General features: G+C 39.7%; 1 protein-coding gene across 2 annotated transcripts in view; it reads right to left on the reverse strand.

Moving 5' to 3' along the window:
• Positions 1 to 25118, reverse strand: part of PLCL1 (phospholipase C like 1 (inactive)) — a 369733-nt gene that overhangs the window by 17091 nt on the left and 327524 nt on the right. The window lies entirely within an intron of this gene.

The following is a 25118-nucleotide window of genomic DNA, read 5'->3' on the forward strand; positions in this document are numbered from 1 at the left end:
AAATAATGATCCAGCTATGTGAGTTAGAGCAGAAGCCTGAGTGACAGGAGAGTGCCTGGGGAAACTTCACAGGCAAGATCTCAGCAAGAAGTACCACCTCCTTAAAGACATACATTTATCTCCACAGCCTCACTCCTGTCCACTCCCCAGAATACGCACCACTAAATCATCACATACACTTGTCAAAACATTTCTTCTGAATGTCAAATACCATCACTCTTATATTCTTATTTTTAAATCAACTTTATAAATACAGACGCCTGGAAAAGTTCACTGTACACTCACTAAGCCCATTCAGTTTTATGAATGTCACGCTGCTCTTCCTAGGCAAGCCTCAGATTTCTTCCCAGAATAGATGACTCTGAAAATCAAACTATCAGAAACTTCAATTTCAATATTTCAGTAGCTGGTATATTTTTAGGCCTTAGCTATACAAACCAAAAAATTCTTCCACATTTTTAGAGGAACTTTAAATTATCCCCAAATTAAGGATCCAGAACTCCATTTGACAAGCCTTGCATGACCTTGTCCAAGACCACAGACTCCTTCCAAAAAAACAGTGCCAGGCTGACCTTGAGTGGGATGGCTTTGCTCTGTGCTTTAAAGCCCATCTCCCAAGAGTAGCATGGAAACATATACACTAACATATGTAAAATAGATAGCCAGTGGCAATTTGTTGTATAATTCAGGGAACTCAAACTGGGGCTCTGTGACAACCTGAGGGGTGTGATGGGGTGGGAGGTGGGAGGAGGCTTAAGAGGGAGGAGACATAAGTATACCTATGACTGATCCATGTTGATGTATGACAGAAACCAACACAATATTGTAATTATCCTTCAATTAAAAATAAAGTTAGAAAAAGATTGGGGGAAAAAAAGCCTATCTCCCAGCCATGACTGGTTAAACCAAGCATCACACTGGGCCAAGAGTGGCCCACCAACAGGGGACCAGTGACTGATGAACTGGCCTGACCCCAGGCAGCAGTGACAATAATTAGTCAAACCAATTAGATGAGCTCGCTCAGAAATTGAGCCTGGAAAACTGGAAAAGCCTCAGCTGTTGTTGTTGTTCATTCACTGAGTCACGTCTGACTCTTTGCGACCCCAAGGACTGCAGCACACCAGGCCTCGTTGTCCTTCACCATCAACCCAGAGCTTGCTCAAACTCATGTCCATCGAGTTGGTGATGCCATCCTACCATCTCGTCCTCGGTCTTCCCCTTCCCTTCCTGCCTTCAGTCTTTCCCAACATCAGGGTCTTTTCCAATGAGTCGGCTTTTTACATCAGATGACCAAAGTATTGGAGCTTCAACTTCAGCATCGGTCCTTCCAATGAATATTCTGCACTGATTTCCTTTAGGATTGACTTGTTTTGATCTCCTTGCAGTCCAAGGAACTTTCAAGAGTCTTCTCCAACACCACAGTTCAAAAGCATCAATTCTTTGACACTCAGCCTTCTTTATGGTCCAACTCTCACGTCCATACATGACTACTGGAAAATCCATAACTTTGACTATACGGATGTTTGTTGTATAGTCAAAGGTATGACTTTTGTGAGCCTTACTTAGTTGCTCACAAAAAGAGGTGCTAGCAAAGAGAGGAAAGAAAGAGAGGAGAGAGCTGAACCTAAGGCCACAGCACTAGAGTGAAAATTCCTAAATTCTTGTTCCTAAGAGAGGAAAAGATAACACAATGCCCTAAAACCTGCTCGCATTGTCGTGATCTTCTAGCCTCGGTTCGGTGAGGCTGCCCATTCTGAGGCTCCCCTTCTTCCCAGGAGATGAGTTGCCCACATTGTCACAGTCTCATCTGAAAAAGCCTGAATGAGTCCCTGGTTCCCTGTAACTCAAGCCAAAAAAAAAAAGAAAAAAACTACTGAAACAAAGTTAAAGGAACACTTCTGCCCCAGCTAAGGCTTTCTTAAGCTTCTTGTAGCGAAAACCAGAATCAGTCAAAAAGAAAGGACAGGGTTTGTAGCTGATGACTGCAGAGCAAAGAGGACCAGCACATCCTGAATCAGCTGGGTGACCTTGGGAACACCATTCACTCCTGTGAGGGGCTGGTTCCTCCTCTATTAAACACTGAATGGGATGAGATGGTCTCTGAGTTCACCTTATATACCCAGGGTCTATCATTTACTAATTAGGGCTTGATTCAAAATCGCTGTGTTAAAATTCATTACCTCATTATTTTAAATAAGAGAGACTGTCCAGTGGGAAAGAAATAAGGAAGCAATAAAAGTGCTCTGTTAGGGAAAGAACAGAGGACTGGGGAAAACGCGTGACAAAGATCCTAACCCTGATGGCCGTTGGGGCGCGGGGCTGAAGTCGCCGCATCAGAAAAGGTCTCCTGAAGACTTGGCACCTGAGCTCACAACTGGGGCGCAGGTGAAGTGCCCAGTGCAAGGGTGTGAGCAAAGGTCCCGGGGGCAGTAATACAGCAGAGGGCAGGTCTTATAACTGCTCAGCAGGACAGTGCAACTGGTTCCTCCAAGGGGAAAGGTCAGTGTGGCTGGGGTAGCGCTCAGAAGAGGAAGGTGATGAGAGGCGGAGCTGGAGAGGAGGCGGCCACAGAGAGCTCCACGGGGAAGGTAAGGCGTTTGCAGGAGGAGCCATGGAAAACCATGGTGGAGCTTTAAGAAGGCAGAATGGCCATGACCAGACCTCTATAAAGGCCTCCCAGGTGGTGTGTTCTGGAGTGGCGCAAGGGTAGATGCGGAAGGAAAGGTTCTTCACTAACCAGAGTGATAAATGACTAAGGCAATAGCTATGGGAAGAGAGACCTCTTAGGGAGATATTTAGGAGGTTGACCAGTGACACTTGGTAACTGCTTAGAAGTGGAGGTTTGGGGAAAAGATCAAGGATTACCCCAGGACTTTTATTTGGCTTGCTGAGAGTTGTCATTCACTCATTCAAGCAGGAATAGCAGAGGTGTCGTGAAGGGCAGGCAGGAGATGTGGGTGGAGATGAGCACAATTTGAGCTGACCTCTCCATGGCTGAGAGACCTCCAGAATGCAATACCTGATAGGTAGTTGGGAGGGGTGGGTGGGGAGTGGCAGTCATCTAAGGGTAGGAAGAGACATGCACGTTGGATTCAATAGCATAGAGGGGCTAATAGAAACCATTTGCATGGACAGTATGACCCAGAAAGAGAGGATGGAGTGAGAGAGCCTAAGAAACACCAGAATTTAATAGAAGAGTAGAGGAAAGGTAACCTGCAAAAATTCCTGAGATGAAAAGCCAGAGATGTAAGAGGAAGGCCAGGAATGTCCAGAGGATATCCCCTAAATCAAGAGAAGCAGTGATGCAAGAAAGAGGGAGTGATCAGCCCTTAGAATGTTCCCAAGTAGTGAAGGGAGATAAAAGCTGACACACAGCCACGAGATCTCCTGACAAGAAGGTGACTGGTGACTCTGGTGAGAACAGTTTAATGGAGTGTCAGGGGGAGAAGACAGATTAAAGGTGACTAAGGAGTGAGTGGGAGGCAAGGAAGTGGATACAACAAGTATAAACAACCTCATTAAGAAGCTTGGCAGTGTATGCCAAGAGAGAGATAGGAAGTCAAGTAGCCAGAGGGGAGCTGAAAGTATGTATAAAAGCCATTTCTTATGCATAAACACAGTCAAACTGAACAATGAACTGTTCGAGAACAAAGACAAAACATGAAGTGGAATAACTAAAGGCCTCTACTTCTTGGATTGATTGTTGTTCTCATTTGATTTTCATAGTATCCTAATGTTCCTTGTCCTTATTTCAGAGCCTGTTATTTGTACGAAGTGAGAAAGTTGCTCGGCAATTAAACATGTAAAGCATACTAATTTCAATATCTCAAAAATGTACCTAAAAACTTAAAAAGCAGGGATTGCATATGGCCTATGTGTTCGACTACTCCTGAAAAATGAAGTGTTCTCATATTGTCCACCAGATGGCTCCCTTGTTTGGGGCTTAGGTAGGAAGCTTCTGTCTGTCCACAAAGTCTGTTCCAATGGTTAGAAATGGCCTTCTAACACCATTTTGTTTATTCCTCTGCTTCCATGTAGATTTGGACCTCAATCATTCCAAGTATGTAAGAGTGATCTCAAATAAATTCTGAGAACTTACAATGTCATAAATTAAAAATCCATGTGTCACCAACCAGTATATGTAAGCATTTTAGATGGAAAATACCTTTCCCAGCAAAATCTTAAACCAGTCATGGCTCTTCAAAGCAAAAAAAAAAAAAAAAAAAAAGAAAGAAAGCTATCTGCTTTCTCAATTTGGTGAAAGGAGAAAAAACTAATTGTAAAAGGTTCAATAAATTTGTTTCACATAAGTAGGTTAAAATATCAATGTCTCTTTCATGTATAAGGCAGTTACTTTATACTTGCTGTTTGGAGAATTTTAACATGCATAACTTAACCTAATATGATATAAAGCTCTCAAGTTTAAATAATTTGTTTATGGCTCTAAGACATAAAGATTTTTCCTCTACTTGAAAGGGGTTATTAGCATGATTTAGCATTCAGGACATATTATCATTATACATTTATGATGTGGGTTGAAGGAAATCAAACCAGCCAATCCTAAAGGAAATCAACCCAGAATATTCAATGGAAGGACTGATGCTGAAGCTCCAATAGTTTGGCCACCTGATGCGAAGAGGTGACTCGTTGGAAAAGACTCTGATGCTGGGAAAGATTGAGGGCAGGAGGAGAAGGGGACGACAGAGGATGAGATGGTTGGGTGGCATCACTGACTCAATGGACATGAGTCTGAGCAAAGTCCGGGAGACAGTGAGGACAGAGAAGCCTGGTGTACTGCAGTCCATGGGGTAGCACAGGGCCGGACAAGACTTAGTGACGGAACAACAACCCCATGGACGTTTCTCTTTGCCCTTCTCCCATCCTGCTGTGCCTGAAGCACCACCAACACCAGAAATAGCATGGGAGAGGGGAGGGCGAGGGTTAGTTTTACAACTACCAGTGTACAAAGGGGTTAAGAGCAGACCACCACACACACACATACTCACACACTCACACACACACGCACACGTGCGCACACACCATACCAGCTAAAACCAGTTTTCCTCAATTGCCTATCTTTTTAGGGAACAGTTCTATCATTTTTAATTTGTTAATAGTGCAGCATGAATGTTAGCACCTCAGATTTGGAACCCAAATGGAAATGAGAAAAGCACCAAGATAGGAATGGCTCCCTCCACATGGCACCTTGGAAAATCCCCATGACTGTCCCTGGGGACAACACGTCATGTTACTCCTTCTTTACCCCTCTTTCCTCGTTTTCTGAGAAACTTGAAAAAAATCATAAAGGTTAGCCTCTGAGTAAAATCACCCTCAGCAGGCAGGAACAGCCAGAGGATATTTGGAGAACTGCAGAGGGCTGTTCACGGTTGGAGTGCAGGGGAAAGTGAAGATGAGTACAAGAAAAATAAAAGCAGCGTTATGGTCATTAAGGAAAATGACCTACTTAACAAGGCAAAACAACCTCATCAGAGACAAACTAAAGGAACTGCATATACCTAGACAGGGCTTTAAACCTTGGTTACCCTGGAGACTTCAAAAGCTGCATTCCTCTAAGGAAAGTATCTGTTTATTTCATAGAGGCATGTTCATTGTGCTGCTTATGTAAAAATGTACGTCATATCTATTCAGAACAAACATCAACACATTCTAGCCATCTCCTAGCGCTATCCCCTGAGCCATTCTTCCTTGTCCTTTAACTTTCCATATTTATGTGTTGGAGCAGCCAGGCTGACACCTGCCAGACAATGTTTCAGCACTGAGAGAAATCAATGGATCCTGGCAGCCATCTCAGCTCCCTTTAAAGGGTGACCTTTAGGAGCGGCAACAGAAGCATATCCCCCACCACGACATATTATTTTTTTTAATCCTCAGTTTCAGGTTGCATAGTTTTTAATAAAGTCTTCCCCTAATGTCAACTTCAAGGGCACTGAACCATCACAGCGGATTTCCTTCTTCTCTACCCACATTTCAGCCTCTTCTTTTTTCCCTTGTACTTGGAAAAGGGGAGCTTGGCTGTGGTGAAGTCGACATTAGTTCTCCCAGCTGTGGAGGGTCCAAGTGCTGCTAGATTATTTTAAAGGAATAGTTTCCAACATTTCTAATCTCTATAAACCGCAGAAGGTTTATATTATATAGTCAGGTTTCTTTAAATAAAAAGGAAAAAATATCAAAGCCTGTAGTTACTACAGACAAAGTGCTCATAAATATAAAAATGAAAACCCTAAGAATGCTAAACCTCAACATTCATAATACTAAAGGAAAAGGAAATCTATCTCTAGTTTAAAACCAAGCCCCATTCCTTATTTTGAAGACCAGACTAACATGAGATTTGTACCTTTCCCTGCAGCCAAAAGTGGGCTATTTTGTTCCCGATAGATATCTTTTGTCTATATATATGTAAAGAAATAGATACAGATATCTTCTATTCTCTAAGGAATTAACAGTGAAGGACTCTCTTACTTTACTTTGTAATTCTGGTATAACTCTGTAGCCCAGACAATGTTTGCTAAAGAACCTTTCTGCAATGATGGAAATATCCTATATCTCTACTGTCCAATATAACAGTTACAAAGCATATGTGGCTACTGGGCAACTGAAATGTGACTAGTGCCATGAAGATGGAATACATAATTCTCTTTATTTTTATTTATTTTCACTTCAATGGATACCTGTGGCTAGTGTTTTTCACACTGGACAACATGGACTAAAAGATGACGCCAACCTTCAGCAATACAATAAATTAAGAAAGATTATTTTTCACTCTCTCCAGCCTCTTTCCTGACATAGGACTGGCGACAGTTAGAATTAAATAACCAACTATGGCTTGCACAGGCTTCCCTTGTGGTTCAGCTGGTAAAAAATCCACCTGTAGTGCAGGAGATCTGGGTTTGGAAGAACCCCTGGAGAAGGGAAAGGCTACCCACTCCAGTATTCTGGCCTGGAGAATCCCATGGACACAACTGAGCAACTTTCACTTTCATGGCCTGCACTTTCTAACATTTTCAACAACGATGAGAACGCACACTTTCTGAATGCAATGGCTGCCTCTGTCATGGGCGCAGCTGTATCCTCAGCAGGCAGCACAGAGCCTTGCTCAAAGCAAGGCTCCAAAGTATTTGTCAAATGAGGGAATAGATTGGGAGCCGTTGCCTACACATTCATCTCAACCTAGTATTTCCCAGGACTGTTGACATCCACCTCCCACAAAATCTCATTTCCCAACTTTTTAATTCTAGCAAGGAATTGTCAGTTCACCCAAAAACTAGCCCACCCTTTCATAACAAATATATTGTCCCCTACTCAGGCCCTTTTTAACAAGAATTTTCTAGAGGATGACCATGATACCAATAGCAATTTCAAGGTCAGGTGGAGTGATAACAGGTGATCAGTTCAGGTCAGGTGCTCAGTCATGTCCAACTCTTTGCAATCCCACGGGCTGCAGCATGCAGCACACCAGGCTTCCCTGTCCATCACCAACTTCTGGAACTTGCTCAAACTCACATCCATTGAGTTGGTGATGCCATCCAACCATCTCATCCTCTGTCATCCCCTTCTCCTCCTGCCCTCAATCTTTCCCAGCATCAGGGTCTTTTCCAGTGAGTCAGTTCTTCACATCAGGTGGCCAAAGTATTGGAGCTTCAGCTTCAGCATCAGTCCTTCCAATGAATCAGGACTGATTTCCTTTAGGATTAACTGATTTGATCTCCTTGCAATCCAAGGGACACTCAAGAGTCTTCTCCAACACCACAGTTCAAAAGCATCAATTCTTCGGCCCTCAGCTTTCTTTATGGTCGAACTTTCACATCCATACATGACCAATGGAAAAACCACAGCTTTGACTAGACAGAACTTTGCTGGCAGTAACAGATATATCAGTGATACGTTAATACCTGTGCTGTGCTTAGTCGCTCAGTTGTGTCCATCTCTTTGCAACACCATGGACTGTAGCTCACCAGGCTCCTCTGTCCATGGGGATTCTCCAGGCAAGAATACTGGAGTGGGTTGCCATGCCCTCCTCCAGGGGATCTTTCCAACCCAGGGATCAAACCCAGGTCTCCCACATTGCAGGAAAATTCTTTACCATCTGAGCCACCATGGAAGCCCTGTATATACCTATTATCACTCCACCTCTCCAGGGAGGCAGGAGCTAATGGAATAATAATGGATATATTTATATATTTGGTGGGAAACATGAGCCAGTAGAATTCTTCTAATCACCAAGAAGACTGTCCTATCTACCCACATCCAGAACAAGTCATGTGACTACACATACCCCACATCACATTAAAATGCATTCTAAGTAAATTATAGTTTGGGCCAATGATCAATAGAAAATTGTGACTTTTTTCCTACTGGGTTTTATATTAGAAAACCCCTTAAATTTTACAATCTTTTTCTTCCTGGGTTACTGCTATGGACTTTCATCTGTTGAAGCCTTAATCCCCAACATGATGGTATTTGGAGGTGAAACTTTGGGGAGGTAAATAGGTTTGGATGAAATAATTAGTTCCCACGATGGGACTGGTGCCCTTATAAAAGGATGAAGAGTCAGACACAACTTAGCAACTGAATAAAAAATTTAAACTCTCTCTCTCCACCATGTGAGGAAACCAGAAAGAGGGTTCTTACCAGAAATAGACCTGCTGACACTCATCTCGGACTTCCCAGCCTCCAGAACCATGAGAAATAAACCTCTGCTGTTTAAGCCAGCCAGTCTATAGTATTCTTGTAATAGCAGCCCAGAATGGTAAAGACAACCTCTGTATTAGTTTCCTGCTAAGTCACTTCAGTCGTGTCCGACTCTGTGGGACCCCATCCCTGAGATTCTCCAGGCAAGAACACTGGAGTGGGTTGCCATTTCTTTCTCCAATGCAAAAAAGTGAAAAGTGAAAGTGAAGTCGTTCAGTTATGTCCGACTCTTCACGACCCCATGGACTGCAGCCTACCAGGCTCCTCCGTCCATGGGATTTTCCAGGCAAGAGTACTGGAGTGGGGTGCCATTGCCTTCTCCGATTAGTTTCCTAGGCCTACCAGAACAAAGAAACACAGATCAGCGACTTCCCTGATGGTCCAGTGGCTAAACTCCACACTCCCAGCACAGGAGGCCCAGGTTCAGTCCCTGGTGGGAGAAGCATATTCCACATGTTGCAGTTAGGAGTTCACATGCCGCAACTAATGCCCAGTGCAGCCAAATAAATAAATAAAATAAAATATTAAAAAAATTTTAAAAAAAAGAAACACAGACTGGGAGGCTGGATTAAACAACAGAAATTTATTTCCTCACAGTTCTGGAGGCTGGAAGTCTGACACCATCGTGTGAGCAGGGCTGGTTTCTTCTGAGCCTCTCTCCTTGGCTTACTGATGGCACCTCTCCCTGGGTCCCCACCTGGTCTTTCTTCTGAGTGTCTACATTTAATCTCACTTTCTATAAGGACACCAATCATATGGGATTAGGGACACCCCTCCCCAGTGACTTTTCATTTTAACTTAGCTACCTCTTTAGAGGCACTATCTCCAAATAAGGTCACATTCTGAGGTAATGGGCATTAAGACTTCAACATTTGCACTCTGTGACTCAAGCTGACTTCTTATATACATCCAATCACACTGGAAACCCATGTTGAAAAAAATTGGAGATAGTTTGCCTGTTGTACTATGAACAAAGAGCCTTTCTCTGCCCATCTGAAGACTCCCTCTGCAATTATAGATTTGTTAATTTAGGGTTTAATTATTATTATAAAGTTTAGCTTTACTATTGTCGATATTTTTTTTCATGTGTTATTTGTGAAATAGACAAGTAACCACTGGGACAGTCTTGTCGTAGACAGACAAGAATTCTGGGTCCAGACAGCCTGGATTTCAATTCTGGCTCTGCCACTCGATAGCTAGTTGACCTTGTTAAAGGTCAGCCACAACCTAACTTCTCTCTTAGTTTCCTCATGTGTAAGTCATAAATATTAGTAGTACCTACATCATCTGGTTGTTTTGGAATTGAATGGTTTAATAAATATGAAATACTTGGAACACTCTCTAGCAGAGAATAATCATTTTATAACCATTAGCCATTATTATTATTCGTTGTTGCTGCTAAAGTGCATTCTGTATTAAAAAAATATTTCTAAGAGAATCAAATTTATCAATTTCAACCAGTCTTATGCTTGATTCCAGTTTTAGAGTGAGTATTCCTGAAAATGTCCCATTTCTTTCTGGTGTACACAAGGACTGTTTTCCAATAAACCTCTAAGTTATTGAATAAAAATAATGATGATCTAAAGATTAGAGGACTTTTCCACAAGCATAACGAAGACCAGTGGGTGAAGGTCTGCCTATTTGAGGTATAAGTAAATCCAGGAAGGAGAGCAAACTTTCAAAGCATTATCATATATTTATAGCACTAGGTATATGATGAGCTCTTGATAAATATTTAAAGAGTGACAGTGGTGAAGAAGGTGATGATTCACAAAGGGAAGAAGGAACTCAAAAGATAAGTTACCCAGACTTTAAAAAAGATCATATAAAAAATTCTAAAGTTCAGTCACTTGGATTGTTAATGATGTCTGAACCATGCTGGAAAAAGACAAAAAAAAAAATTCAAAGATAATTAAAGTATCTTTTTTAATCCTCTTATGAGCAAACACAGGCAATAGTGACTAAAGTCTTATTGCACTAGGGCAATTTTTAATATCATTTGGGGTTTATATTCAAATAATTCCATTCAACAAACATCTTGAGCACATACCATCTGCTGCTTCTATTGCTATAACAAAAAATTGAATGCAGGAACTAGTTGTAAAATGTAGAACAGGGCCACCAACAAGTGTCTATGGTGTATACTTAGACTATTTTGTATGTGTGTGCACACTGCATTTACAGGGCATGAACTGAGGAAAACGGCTGAAAGGAAAACTGCAAACTGTGCAACTCTACAAACAACCTGAGAACAGCCACTAGTTGCCGAACAGACAGAAGACAAGTATCTGGAGGATGAGAAAAATAAAAGAGGACCGTGAGCTTCCGGAAAGGAAAAGCTAAAGCCAGATTATCGATCTAATGCCCATTGGTGTGTGCCTGCGTTCTCTGAAGACAGAACGCCCCGGTTAGACAAGATGAGCCTGGGGAGGAATAGGCCAGGAAAAATGACACCTCCCTGTGGTAGGAGGGGGAAGGAAGAAAACAAAATGCCAGCCCCATGAGGAAATGGAGCTGCCAAGAGCTGCAGAAACACCTGTCTCCCCAACGGGCACCCAGGCATTGAGTGGTCACCGTCGACACCATGACTGTGGACGTGAAGAACAAGCTTTGGAGTCACACAGATGGAGGTCCGTGTCGAGCTCTGCTGCTTCCAAGTCAGTTATGTTCTCTGGAACAAGCTGCTTAGCTTCTGGAACCCTCTGTGTTCCCAGCTTAAACTCAGCACCGTGGTGAGGCACAGCCCCAGCCCTGAGGGAGCGCAACCTCGTGCGAGAGAAGACGTGGGGACAAATCCTCACAATACAGGAGCGACACCACATACAAGCTACAGACACAGCGCGGACAGGAAGGTTACGTGGCTTTGATGGAAACCAAAGACTGGGGACATGGGGAGCCAAGCGCAGGGAAAGCCTCCCTAGAAAAGTAAGAGTTGACCCTGAGCTGGGCCGAGCGATGAGGAGGAGCCGGCCAGAGCGATGAGGAGGAGCCGGCCAGGTGGCTGAGGACAGAATCAACGCTACAAGGGGCTGGAACAGCAAGTGGGAAGCCACAGCGTCCTGACACCGCCCGGGAGGCCCGGGAACCACAAAACTGTGGGAAAGCTGAAGCATGAAGTGCAGGTGCAGAGCGACGCAGCGGCCCCATCACACGGCGCCTTCTCCCAGGCCAAGAGCTTGGAATTCTTTCCTATGGCTGACAGACAAACATCAGAACACATTCCTCCTACTCAAGTTTAATTGGGCTGTCAAAAAAAAAAAAAAAAGTTGTTTTTCAATCCTCTTAAATGAATTTATAGCCTTTTTTTCCCTGAAGATTAAAAAAATATTAATTAAATGTTCTCTCACAAGCTCATATTAGACTTGAAAAGAGAATTGGATATTATTTTTCCATTGCCTCTTGTTTCTGTCATCTGGAGTTACAAATGGAACCAGCCACGTTTGACTGTCAAAACCAATTAAAGCTAAGATCTAGCTAAGCTACAAATGAAATTTCCTCATCTGATGTATACAATACTCTGGATTACTGAGCTTCTCTAATACACAAGAAGACAGATAAGAAGTGGCGGGTTCACACAAAGACACATATTGCACATGGATACTTTGAAATTACTTCTCCTAAATGTACATCTTAGTAGGAAAAATCACTGTGGTAGGCAATAATTAAAATTAATATAAGTAATAAGAAAAAACACTCCCCCAAACTTTATGGAAAACAGAAGGCTTTGCTTTATGTTTTCAATGAAGGAAAACTTTATGGAAAACAGAAAAATGATTAGATTTACCATTTCAAGGTAGCTCTATGACAGATCCAGAGGGCACCATTCACATAGTTTCAGAGGGAATGGCGTCCCCTAGATCTGTGTAGTACACAATTTACAGGGTACTATTACCGCATAGCATCTCTGACCCACTCGAGGATCAGATTTTTAAACTTCAGGTTGCAAAAAGGAAATTACACTGGTGTAGAAATGTCTAATCAAGAGCACCAGGAAGCTAATTTTGGTTGCACTGATATTTAACTTCAATGTAATTCAGAAAGTCTCATGTGATTAATTATCAAGGCCAGCTATAGTTCAGGGTCTCTATAAAAAGTCTTCCTGGGTATCCTTGACAAAGGAGCTAGAGGAAATGGCCTTCCCAGGAGCAGTTATTTAAGGAGTAAAAACAGGGGTAACCACTTTACTATTTGCTCCCTTTCCCTCTGACCAGAGAGGAAGTTCGAGAACAAGCTGCTTCTGAGACAACTCAGGAATCCCTAAGGCAGTGGTTGTGAAGTGAAGGGTGACAGAAATGATTCAACCTGGGTGATATAACTGTAAGTTAGTAGCTAAGAAAGTACTCAGAGGGCCATATATAACACACACACATGTAAGAAGCACACACACTATATATACACATAATTGTTTCTTCCCATGCTATTCTTCCTCTCCCAGACAAAAATGTATTACAGATAGAAGAGGAAGGAAGTTGCTGGTTTTTTTCCGTCTCTGGTTTCAGATTACATGAAAAGACTTTATGAGCTGACTCAGAGGATACACAATATACATTGTTAAGAATCATTAGTCTCATTTATCCAGATTTAATATTAAGGTGTAGCTACTATTAAAACACGCCTTTCATACATAAGCATTTACATGCCAGCTTCATATACTAGCACCCTTGGATATTGGTTTCTCAGTTGATATCAAATCCACAATAAACAAACGAGCCTGTCACCTTCAATATTTTTAAGTGTAAAGAACCATCTTTTTATCCTGGAATACATGTGAAGTAATTTAAGAACTGTCCATCTCTGAATCCATTGACTCAAAACTCCTTTGAGAATACTATCTTTTAAATAAACACTCAAAGAGTTTGGCTATTTTTAGAACACATAACTTCCTTCTGGCAGATTTACAAACCAAATCAGAAGGGGTTAGTCTATTTTGTATCAGACTGAATGATTCTCTTTAGCTGAAAAGAAACCTAGATTTTCCTTTGTCTCTGAAAGCAAATGGCTTCTACCTAACAATTTGATAACCTTTCCATAAAAGCATATGATAATTCAAAAGTTTAAGACTCAATTCTAAGCCATAGTTCTGTGACAGGGAATCTTTTCCCTTCTGAAATTACCTTCTTTCAAAAAATTAATATGATGGTCATAATGATAATCATGATGATGTTTCTTTCTTATTCCAATACTTTTCTGAATAGTTGTATGTAAATTTTTTATGAACCTAAATAAACGAAACTTACTTTTAAAAATCCAAAGAGATTTCTTTTTCAAAACATCTATAATTAATCTTCTCATAAAGCCATAGATTTTTCCTAAAATGGGAAATTCAGTTCCTACTTATTCTGTGTTAGTGAATAGATACTTTCTCTTATTACAGATGCTTGAAGTATTACTGATATATGGGGAGTGATTAGCAAAACCAAAACATCCTACAAGAAGCAGGAAATAGGGAGAAAAAAATCCCCCCACCTCCAACCTTGGTCTGTTACCATGAGTATGTAATCTCATACACACTGTATATTTGAGCACAATGGATTGACTTAAAATAAGAGAAGTATAACTAAATTGGAAGATAACCATTTTCAGATTGAGGAAAATTATGATCTTTTCAATATGGTTTGAAAAGAGTAACATCTAATTTTATTATTAACTTAAAAGGTTCTTTAAACATTTATATTTACATATGTATACACACATGTATACATATACACACATATATATGCACACACATATATAACATTGCTTGCATTCATATTTATGTATGTATGTGTGTATGTTGAAAAATTTAAACTTTACCTGAGCCCTGTGCTCCTGGAAGACAGGGATGTTTAGGAAACCCCAACTTTTTGCATTCCAGGAAATAGCTCACAGTCAAGAGCCACCCTTCACCATGTGGCCTAGATAAGACTCACAGGTGCCCTCCTCGTTAACTGATTCTGGACAGAGACACTCCAAGTTCCCTTTCAGAAATGACTAGCTGAACTGTTGAATCAGCCAGACTTAAGCGTCTCTTCTCCCTTCAAGACCTGAACTCTGAGCACTCCCCACCCTGAGCCAGCCTTAATGGCCTCTCAGCATCACAGCACCCAGCCACCCACTCCCCATTCCTGGCTCTTCTAGCCTTGTAGTAAAAGATCCTTCTAGTAAAAGAAAAACTGTTTCTACTTGACCTTTAAGAAATAACAGACCTTATATGAAAGGATCATTCTCCTTACTTATTGCAATGGTCCCTTCCCCACAATGCAATAACTCTTCTGAATAAAATCTTTTTTTACCGAAATATGGGTTTGCTTTCATGTGACAGTGTACACACCACACTTACATACACATTCAGAGCAGTGAGTTCATGTTGCTCTGATTTGGGTTAAGAATAAGGAAGTTAGATAGATATATCCCATCTTCTCCTTAAAGAACAAGGAAAGAAGAAGAGCCTGTGTCTGAGAAACCTAAAACAGCTATAAGAAATTAGAACAAAATACTTTTGCTATCAATGTTTTGTTTCCACATATCATTGAAGAAAATAGTTAACAGAGTAAGCTCATTAAACTTACCTTAGACTAAGACTCTGTGTGTAAGAAACATATTTTCTCTAAAGAAACTTTTCTTGTAAGAAAAGCAAGACCTTCCATAACCTCACAAGTTATAGCCAAGTCCTCTAGTGATGCGTCTATTCATTTAGACTCTGTCCCTTTTGAATTATTCAAGACCATTATAAAATGCAGTTTTCATCTGAAAAAGCAAATGCACCTAGTTCTACTGAAGATAAAGTAAAGTGGTCTATGCTTCCATCATCATGTCAACAGCCTGGCTTTTACCTCTTCTAAACCCCTGGGCAGCACAGCTGGGATGCAGCCACCCTAGGCAGAAACCTGGATACCATGTAACCAGCCTGCTTATTGCTAAGAAGCATTAACGTTCCATCTGAACCATCCTATGTTGTTGGACAAGGGCTGTTTGGAATAACACTTAAGATTTGTGACATTTTTATTTTTATACAGGCATTAATTATACTCTTTTAGAAAAGAATTTACTTTTTCTAACACTAATACAGTTCATTTTGTATATCCTATAATTCTCTCTCTGCATTTTTTCAGCTTTAAATCACAGAAATCTCTCCAAAGCAAAACTTTTAGCATCATTCTCTACAACTCCAAGCTATCAAATGAATATTATGGATGCACATGGACAGAGAACATTGCTACACATTATTTTTTAGAAGCCAGATTATTAAATTCACATGTAATTAACAATATGACTCATGACTGGATCCAATATAATGACAAGTTATCTATAATGCTAATGGTGGTAATTAAATGAGCAAGGCAGACATTTTAGAACTCCCCAGACCAAGTTGAGGACGTCTAGCACATCTTTATTTTGATTTGTTTTCTCTTCACCATTATTTTCAGATTGTTTTGGCAACCATACTCAAGTATCAAGATACAAGGCAGGGTTTTGAAATCAATAAAAGGCTAAAATATTTGCTCTCTGCTCAACTGGTACCTCCTCAAGGAAGACTTCCCTGACCTCCCATTAGATCAAATCCCACTGCACATTCTCATACTTCTCTTTCACAGCACTCATCACAGAGACAAATTTAATACAGTGTGTGATTGTTAGTAACTACCTCTCCCACCAGACTGTCAGCCCCATGAGACCATGTTTTTATTCACCAGTACATTCTTAGGCATGGAACCTAGAACCCAACAGAGGCTTATAAGTATTTACTGAATGGATGGATGTGATTTTGCAAAAAAAAATAAATTATTATTTGCTAATTTGTGGTTTAGAGACCTCTATTATGTTGTGCACCTTCTAATTTATAAATGTTAAAGTGCAAATAAGTTAAATCAACTTCTTGAGATGGAGCGATATTTATTCTGTACTAAGTCAAACCAATAACAATGTTCTAAAAGTATGTTTAAGAGTACCCTTTCAAACACCTAGTCTGAGTATAAATACATCAAACATAATACATAAATATATAAAACCCTGGAATGGATGCTACGCCTTCTAAACGTATACTCTTTACTCAAAAGGCCTAATAATACTTTCTTTTGTGTGTAAAGATAATGAATGGTACTGACACACGAGATCAGAGCTGTTTTTCTAATTCTTATCCATTCATTCTCTCTCACCTGCCACCTCTTCCTGGTGATAAATGACGTGCAATGTACGGCAGCTGGCTGATATTACAGGTGAGCCTAGGCTTGCTAGATTGAGCAAGACTAAACCGGCTGCCACTAGGATCACATCCTCAATTTTGGTATCATCACTGTTTTGCTTTTCCCAGTTTCAGTTACCAGACATTTCCGGCATGACAAGTACCATAATTGCTCACCAAAATTCAAATATTATTTTTAAAACATTTAATAGGTCAAAGAGTGAAAATACATTTTAAACTAAGTGTAACCCAGAGAAGATATATACTAGGTCAATAGACAACATTCTGTCCACTAGCGATTAGACACACTTAACCTAACAATATAGGAAATTCTTTAGGTTGGTAGGTAAGTCTTTTAGTAGATAACTGGCTAGGTAGGTGAACAAATTAGAATGTCTTTAAGCAGTGACTACCAGATGGTCCACTCTGTACAGTTTTCTTTTTACTATGGAGCACTTAATCTACAGAGTTTAACAGACTGTAATCTGTATTTCTAGAGTAGAAGAACTTTTGTGCATTATAAACTGAATTTGATTATCAGAGCTTCTATACAGTTTTTTTAGTATTTCACTGCTGGGAGGCCTTGAAGAACAAAAGAAAGAATAAAAGATTACTCTGTTTGCAAAAATTTACAACAGGAAGGCAATATTGCTTAAGATGTCAATATTACCAAAAGCAATTTATATATCCAGTGCAAACCATATAAAATGCCCATAATATTTTTGCAGAAATCGAAAAACCCACCCTAAAATTCACTTGGAATCCCAAGAGACCCTGAATAGCCAAAACAATCTGGAAAACAGAACAAAGCTGGAAGATGCATACTTCATGATTTTAAAACTTACATAGCTACAGTAATCAAAAAAGTGTGATACCGGCATAAACTCAGATACATAGAGCTGAATGGAATATTAATAAAATAGACAACCCAGAAACAAACTGTTATATAAATATGGCCGAATGATTTTTGACAAGGGTTCCTAGACCATTCAATGGGGAAAGAACAGTCATTTCAACAAACGGTGCTGAGAAAACTGGATATCTACACGCAAAAGAATGAAGTTGGATCCTTACCTAATAACATGTATAACAACTGACTCAAAATAGACCAAAGATCTAAATTAAGACTTAAAACTATAAAATTTGTACAAGATAACATAGTGCAAAGCTTCATGACACTGGATTTAGTGACAATTTCTTGGACAAGACACTAAAGGCACAGGCAACAAAGGAAAAAAATAGGCAAATGAGGCTTCATGAGAACTTTAAACTTTGTGCATCAAGACAGTAACATCAGAGTAAGAAGGCAAACCACAGAACAGGATGAAAGGTTTGCCAATCATATATCTGGTAAAGGATTAATATCCAGAATACATAGAGAACTTATAAAACTCAATAACCAAATACCCCTAATAACCCAATTCAAAAATGGGCAAAGACGTTGAATAGACATTTCTCCAAAGAAGATATACAAATGGCCAATAAGCACTTGAAAAGATGTTTAACGTCACTAATCATGAGAGAAATGCAAATCTAAACTACAGAGAGATACCACCTCATACCCATTAGGGTGGCCGCTATAAAAAAAAACAGAAAATAATTGTTGGTGAGAATGTGGAGAAATTGGAACTCTTGTGCACTGTTCGTAGGAACATAAAATGGGACCGCTGATGTGAAAAACAGTATGGTGGTTCCTCAAAAAAAATTCAGCATAGAATTACCACATGTTCCAACAACTTCACCTCTGGGTATATATCTGTAAGTATCACAATCAGGGTCTCAAAGAGATACTTGTACACCCACATTCAGAGCAGCATTACTTACAAAAGCTAAGATGTAGAAGTGTCCAAGTGCTTGTCAACAGATAAATGGATAAGCAAAATATGGTATTTATGTACAAAGGAATATTATTCAGTCTTAAAAAGGAAGGGAATTCTGACATATATTACAACATGGATGAACATTCAAGGCATTACACTAAGTGAAATGAAACAGTCACAAACAGACAAGTACTATACTGTTGAACTTATATACTTCAAATAGTCAAAAATCATACAGACAGTAGAATGGTGGATTCCAGGGGATAGGGGGAGGGGGAATGGGGAGTTACAGTTTAATGAGTTCAGAGTTTCAGCTTTATAAGATGAGGAAAGTTCTGAAGATGGATGGTGGTGATGGTTGTACAACATTGTGAATATATTTAGTACCATTAACTTAAAATGGTTAAGATGGCAAATTTTATGTTTTATGTATTTTACCACAATAAAAAAAAAAATCAGAAAAAAAAATTCCCAGCAAGATGGTAAGTAGAGACCATCTTATTTGGAAAAGTGGTCAGGAAAGGAGACAATAGCAATTGTGGAAACTAGTAGAACCCTGCAGGCTCCCCACCACCACCAAGTACAAAAGCCCCACCATGTCCCCTGCCTCCTGGTGGTAGAAAAGCTGAAGTCTCCCAGGCTCCCAGAGGCACAGAATAGCAGGTGTGAGCAGTTAGTGTTTAGGACAATAGAGTCAAGGACTTGGTGTCTGCTGCAGATTCCTGAGCTGTTTTACAGATATTGTAACTTCCACCAGAGGGCATGACATAAGCTGCTCCATCTTGAGCAATACTGAATCTATGGCTAGCACAGTTCCAAGATCTAGCCTCAAGAGAATAGAATTAACATTATTGCTCATAATAACCTGTATCTTTGTGGGCATCAAAAAAATCGTAGCTTGTTCTGCCTGTATATGTAAGCAGGCAAAAAAAATTGTCAGCAAAGAGATGCTCAATCCCTGTTGACATCTTTCATTCAGAGAATACATCATCCCATGTCAAAGAAGTTACAATAGCTGGACCTTCACCCCAACCCCGTAGAAATGAAATGATGTTTGAGGGTGGGGAGTTCAAAGCAGCTCTTTTGGCCCTTCCTGTTTGCCCATTTCTGTTCCCTTCTAACTGTAACAGAAGCTAATTACGGGAATGAAATCATTAAGCAATTGAAACCAGCTCCTAACTTAGGCTTTCCTGAATGCGCACCATCCCCTGCCTAACCTGTTGACCCTTTTCATAGATAAAAAGAAGTAAGAATGAAGAATTAAGTAGTTAAAGAGTGGTTAGCTCTCGACCCCTAGTAGTCCTCTTAAGCAATCCTGCAGGCAGATCACTCAGCCAAGATAACATTTGAAGTCAGTCAGTCTGCACACAATGGAGAATGATGACCCAACCTCCAGCTTCAATGATTCACTGAGATTCTTCTCCCATCCATTTTTGCCTTTAAAAACTGCCATGGCCTAGAGGAATCTTTGGAGTTGGTCTCAGGACATGAGCCCACCTTCTCCCTAGATTGCTGGCTTTTCTGATTAAAGCACCTTCCCTTTTCATTAACACTGGCCTCTCAAATTATTGGCTTCTGAGCAACAAGCAGCCAAACGTGAGCTGGGTAACAGTAGGAAGGATCACAATGGGAGACTGTGGGAAGTAAGGATAGAACCTGAGCATAATTGGGGTTTATAGTGTCATGGGTTTAAACAAAAGGTAGGGGGAGTAAGACATAACAGAGAGATATACGCTATTGATAAGTTTAGTGACAAAGGGATCTATGTTTTTAAGTAACATAACGTAGTTAAGTCACAGAAAAAAATTGAAAATAACATATAATCAAAAAATGTAAAGACCTGTAAGGGTTCCAGCTATCATAAAGTCTGATCCTATTTTTAATTGAGGAAATCTAGCCCCAGAGAAGATAATTTTTTAAATCATATTAATTAGTTACAGATTTCTAGACTCATAGTCCAACTTTCTATATGTTAAACTCTTAGATAATTCTAAGATAACACAGACAGGAATTCACAGCCCAAGAATTTGTTATTTTGTATGTATTTTGTAAGTATTTTCCTTACACATAACAGAATTTAAAACTTTGCTTAAACCCTTGGAACCTTGCTTCTCCTGATCGATGACTCAGAGGCGCCTCAACTTGGCCTCACAGAAGGCTCCCTTCTTCTTAGTGAAGCCTGAGGAATTTACATATAGGGACTTCACCTCATTTCTCAATCAACTCAGGTTTGTTATTCAAAGGAAAAATATTCCAGAATTTCTGATCTAACAGCTTAAATGATAAAAGGAAGAGGATATGAAAGGCAGAACTGAAGCTGTGGAGGAAGGAAGAAATGTGAATGGGAGTATGGTTTCTGCAAAGTTTCTGCTGGAGGCATGACTCTTAAGCTTCCTCCGTCTCAAGATGTGGAGATGGCAACGGCTAAACTAAAAGCCCATGAAGAGGAAAGAGAAACAGGGCTCTGGCTGGCTTCTCAGGGTGGGTCTAGGGCCCAGCCTTCTGCTTTGGTATTTTTGTTGTTATTTTGCTTTGCTTTCTTAATCTCAGTGGTATCTGTCCAGTGACTCAAATGCATCCAATCACTCAGTAGTGGCCAGGCCCTGGGGAGCTGATTCATGCTGACCAAGCTCATCAGAGATGGACTGATTTAAAAAAAAAAAAAAAAGGAAGTTAACTGACTCATATACACAGAGAAAGCCAGGCAGATGGGACTAGTTATGTCACTGGATCAACTTATCCCCTCTCCACTAGAAAAGTACACTTGGGAAGCCAAGTTGAGAACAGAGTTGCTTGGTGAATGGAGTGTCAGAACAAGGAGAATTGGTGATGCCAAGCTACACTATCTCAATGTACCGCTCTGAATAGCAGGAATCTGTCAAGGTGTCTAGAACATTCATGTCAGCTGGACAGGACACTCACTGTCTTGGAAGAAGATAATAAAGCACTTAGTACAATATCTGATATTCATAAAGTGTTCAGTTTATACAAGCCATCAATATTATGGGGCTATATATTGTCTGGCAGTTTAGCATAATGGGCTGACAGCATGCACTTTGGAATTAGATCTTTACTCCATCACTCACTACCCATATGTCCAAAGGAAGGTTACTTAACCTCTCAAGTCTCACTTCTCCTATCTGTAAAAAGGAGTATAATAATAACTTTACAGAGTGACCTTTAAAATTACTTAATATGTTGTATGACAATCACTTAACTGCTCACTGTAAGCAATGAATGCTTTCAAACTTAGATAGCATTTTTACATCTCAGATATTGCTTTATGTATACATTAATTCATTTAGTCCTCACCATGACCCTATGAGGTGAATATGACTGAGGAACCTGTCACTGGTAGGTTATATTCACCAATATCTGCTCCCCTTCCTCAAGGAAGTATATACTTTCCCAACTCCCTGAAGTCAGATATGACCATCTGACTTGCTTTGGCCAGTCAAATTTAAATAGAAGGGACATGTAAACATTTAAACTTTTTGGCAGAAAACTTTAAAACCAATTTGTGCTTTCCTATCTCTAAGATTACCAGTGGATTAGTTGAGGTAGAGCCCCCCCCCACCTCCATTAGCCCGAGTTTCTAAATGACCCTTGCTGACCCTGGTGGACAAACAGTGTGAGCAAGAAATAAGCTATTGTTTTTAAAGCCACTGAGATTTTCATTTTTGTTATCATCATACAATCTGGTATATTCCAATTGATTCAGAAGCACAGAGACAAAAGGAAATTTTCCCAAGACGACACAGCTAGAAAGGATCTGGCTCGAGTCTATACTCTTGCCCACTTTATATTTCTTAATAATTGATGGTAATATCAATATGAAGAGTAGTGTATTATTAATGCATTGTTATCAGTGGAGGTCTCTTTCTAGACTTCATAAATAGCTATTCTTTTCTGAATGAGTTGGCTCAGGAGGAAACCTAGCCTTTCTCAAGCCTCTATTATAAAAACAGCCAGCGGCTGACAGAACACCATTAGAGAATTTCTCAATGGACGACATGGAGGACCCTGGGCATGTTCTTCCTTTATATAACCTCAGAGCAGCACCCAGGGGCACAATAACTATGGCTGCCAATAGAACCTGGTTGGATTCTCTCAACACACATGATCTCAGAGAAAGATTTAAAGTATCTGTGGTCATTCTGTTGAGGGTGACCCCATTCCTTCTGTTAGTCTTTCACAGATGGATGCCTCTTCTCACACTTCTCTTCCCATTCACCCATCATCCTGTTTCCCTTCTTTTCCTGTCTCCAAACAATGAGCAAAGACTTCAAATGTGCTCTATTTGAGGAAAGCATATTAGCAACATCCATGCAATTTCCCTTATGTAGCAAGATTTCCCAGAGACTGAGAGCCTGAAGTTTGGAGATTAAATGGGAGAATCTGAGTTAGAAACCCAAGTACTCAGGAGAGGCAAGGTGAGAAGTTTAAGCCTCTGCTCTTCCCAAAGACAATTAAAATGTTATCAAGATAAAAACAGAAGGAGCAAAGCTTAAGCAATGACAGAAAACCAAAAAGTTAAGTGGAAAAAGATTAGTCATACCTACTGAACATTAATCTATAAAAGAGACTCAGTTTTTTTTATGATATACAATGTAAAGCTTTAAATTATAAGCTGAAAATCTATCTAGGGAAAGTATAGATATGTATCAGGTAATAGAAGTGCTCATTGATGAAGTAATCATTTATTCATAATTTATTTGAAACATGGCATTGAACTAGTAATCAATGAAATTCATGAACAAGTAAGAAGTCAGCCACTTCTTAACTGTTTCTTTTGTAAACTCTAGGGATCCGTACTTCATAACTTTTCCTTTATAATAAAATGTTGACTAATTATATTTCAATATTTCCATGTATCTCTACTTGACAGTTCTCCAATCTGATAAAGCTGATTTTTTCATCAAACTTTTAAAAATGTAAAGATAATGGAATTTATTTCCTTAAAAAAGACAATAGGGAAAATCAGAAAAATAAATAATTGGGAAGCTCACTAAAATGTTACTCTCGGGTTCTTACTAACTTCAGTTTTGTAGGTGTGACCACCTTTCAATGAAATTCTTTTGGTATTTAAAGAATCAAATCATTTCGGGTAGAGTGCAAAATTTTTCCACTTTATAATACATTATGCTTTATCTGTGAGTAGTATAAATTCCTATCTCTTTTCTGAGACCTTCAGAATTCTCATTAACAAAATTCTTCCAAAATTGAAAACTATTTAGGACAATAACCTGGCTGTGCAAGTGACGTTGTAGTATCTCTTTGTGGAAGACAAAAAGAACAGGAAAGACTTTCACTGTAAGATTTTAATATTATGCTAATAATCAAACAGAACTCTTTTCTGAAGGACAGCATGCAGAAAAGACATATGGAAGGAACGGTTGGCATGTGTGGGTAGGATGAGACGAAGCTATCTCAGTCCAATGATTATCTGGAAAAGATACTTCAGACTGAGTCATGAAGACCTGCATCATCATATCATCCCAAATGAAGACAGAAGCTATTGAGAGAGTTCAATTTTACGCTCAGAAGTGAAAGAAAGACAGGGAGGAAAATAACTGTAATCGTTGCCTAATGGCATGTGACAAAAGTGTGAGGAAATGTGAAAGTTCTACTGAGCAAATTCCCACTAAAATATGAATGAAAGCAAAACACATGTAAGGAAGCTTCCAGATCATCGTAAGTTCAGCCTCCTTGTTGGATTCTAAGTCCTCATTTCTAGCTTGGAAAAGTTGGACTCTGTAAGTGTAATTCATGTTTGTTATATTGTAGAGCTATTCATCTTCATTTCTACAAATTTTTCTGCAGCTTCTCTGTCACATATTAATATTGAATTGCAAAAAGCACAAACTAAAGAAGTTAGCTTTTAGTCCCAGCTCAATTTGCTTTATTGATGCCCCTTTCCACCACTCCAAGCTGCCAACCCACAATCTATCTGAGAGCACATATCTTTGTTTTTCCCCAGATCCTCTCTTATTTATTGGACATCCCATTGAAATTAAATATATTAACTACTTGAATCCACACATTCAACAAATATTACTCAATCATCCCCTTCCCCTAGATAGCAAGAAGTACTCGTAAAAACTATGTGTACAGAAAACTTTTCAGTAAGAAATGCAGAATTTTTAGATGAGCTTTGACAGATCCTACTATTTTAGTGATTGTGTCTTAGCAGTGTGGCTATTACTAATTCAACCAGTTGTAAGCAATGAAAATCGACTCCAGTAAACTTAAGGAAAAGCATTTTTAGGAGCTTGGAAAATCAATAGGAAGACTGGAGAACAAAGCTGTAACTAAGAACTTCAGACCCAAGATGCAAGAAATAAAAAAGAGGAGGTTCTTCTCAGAAAGTCACCAGTACAGTACACAATCTCCAAAAAAATAAAATCTGGGCTCTTTGTCCCTCACCT

The sequence above is a fragment of the Dama dama genome, chromosome 8 (genome assembly GCF_033118175.1).
Source record: "Dama dama isolate Ldn47 chromosome 8, ASM3311817v1, whole genome shotgun sequence".
In the NCBI taxonomy this organism is placed as follows: Eukaryota; Metazoa; Chordata; class Mammalia; order Artiodactyla; family Cervidae; genus Dama; species Dama dama.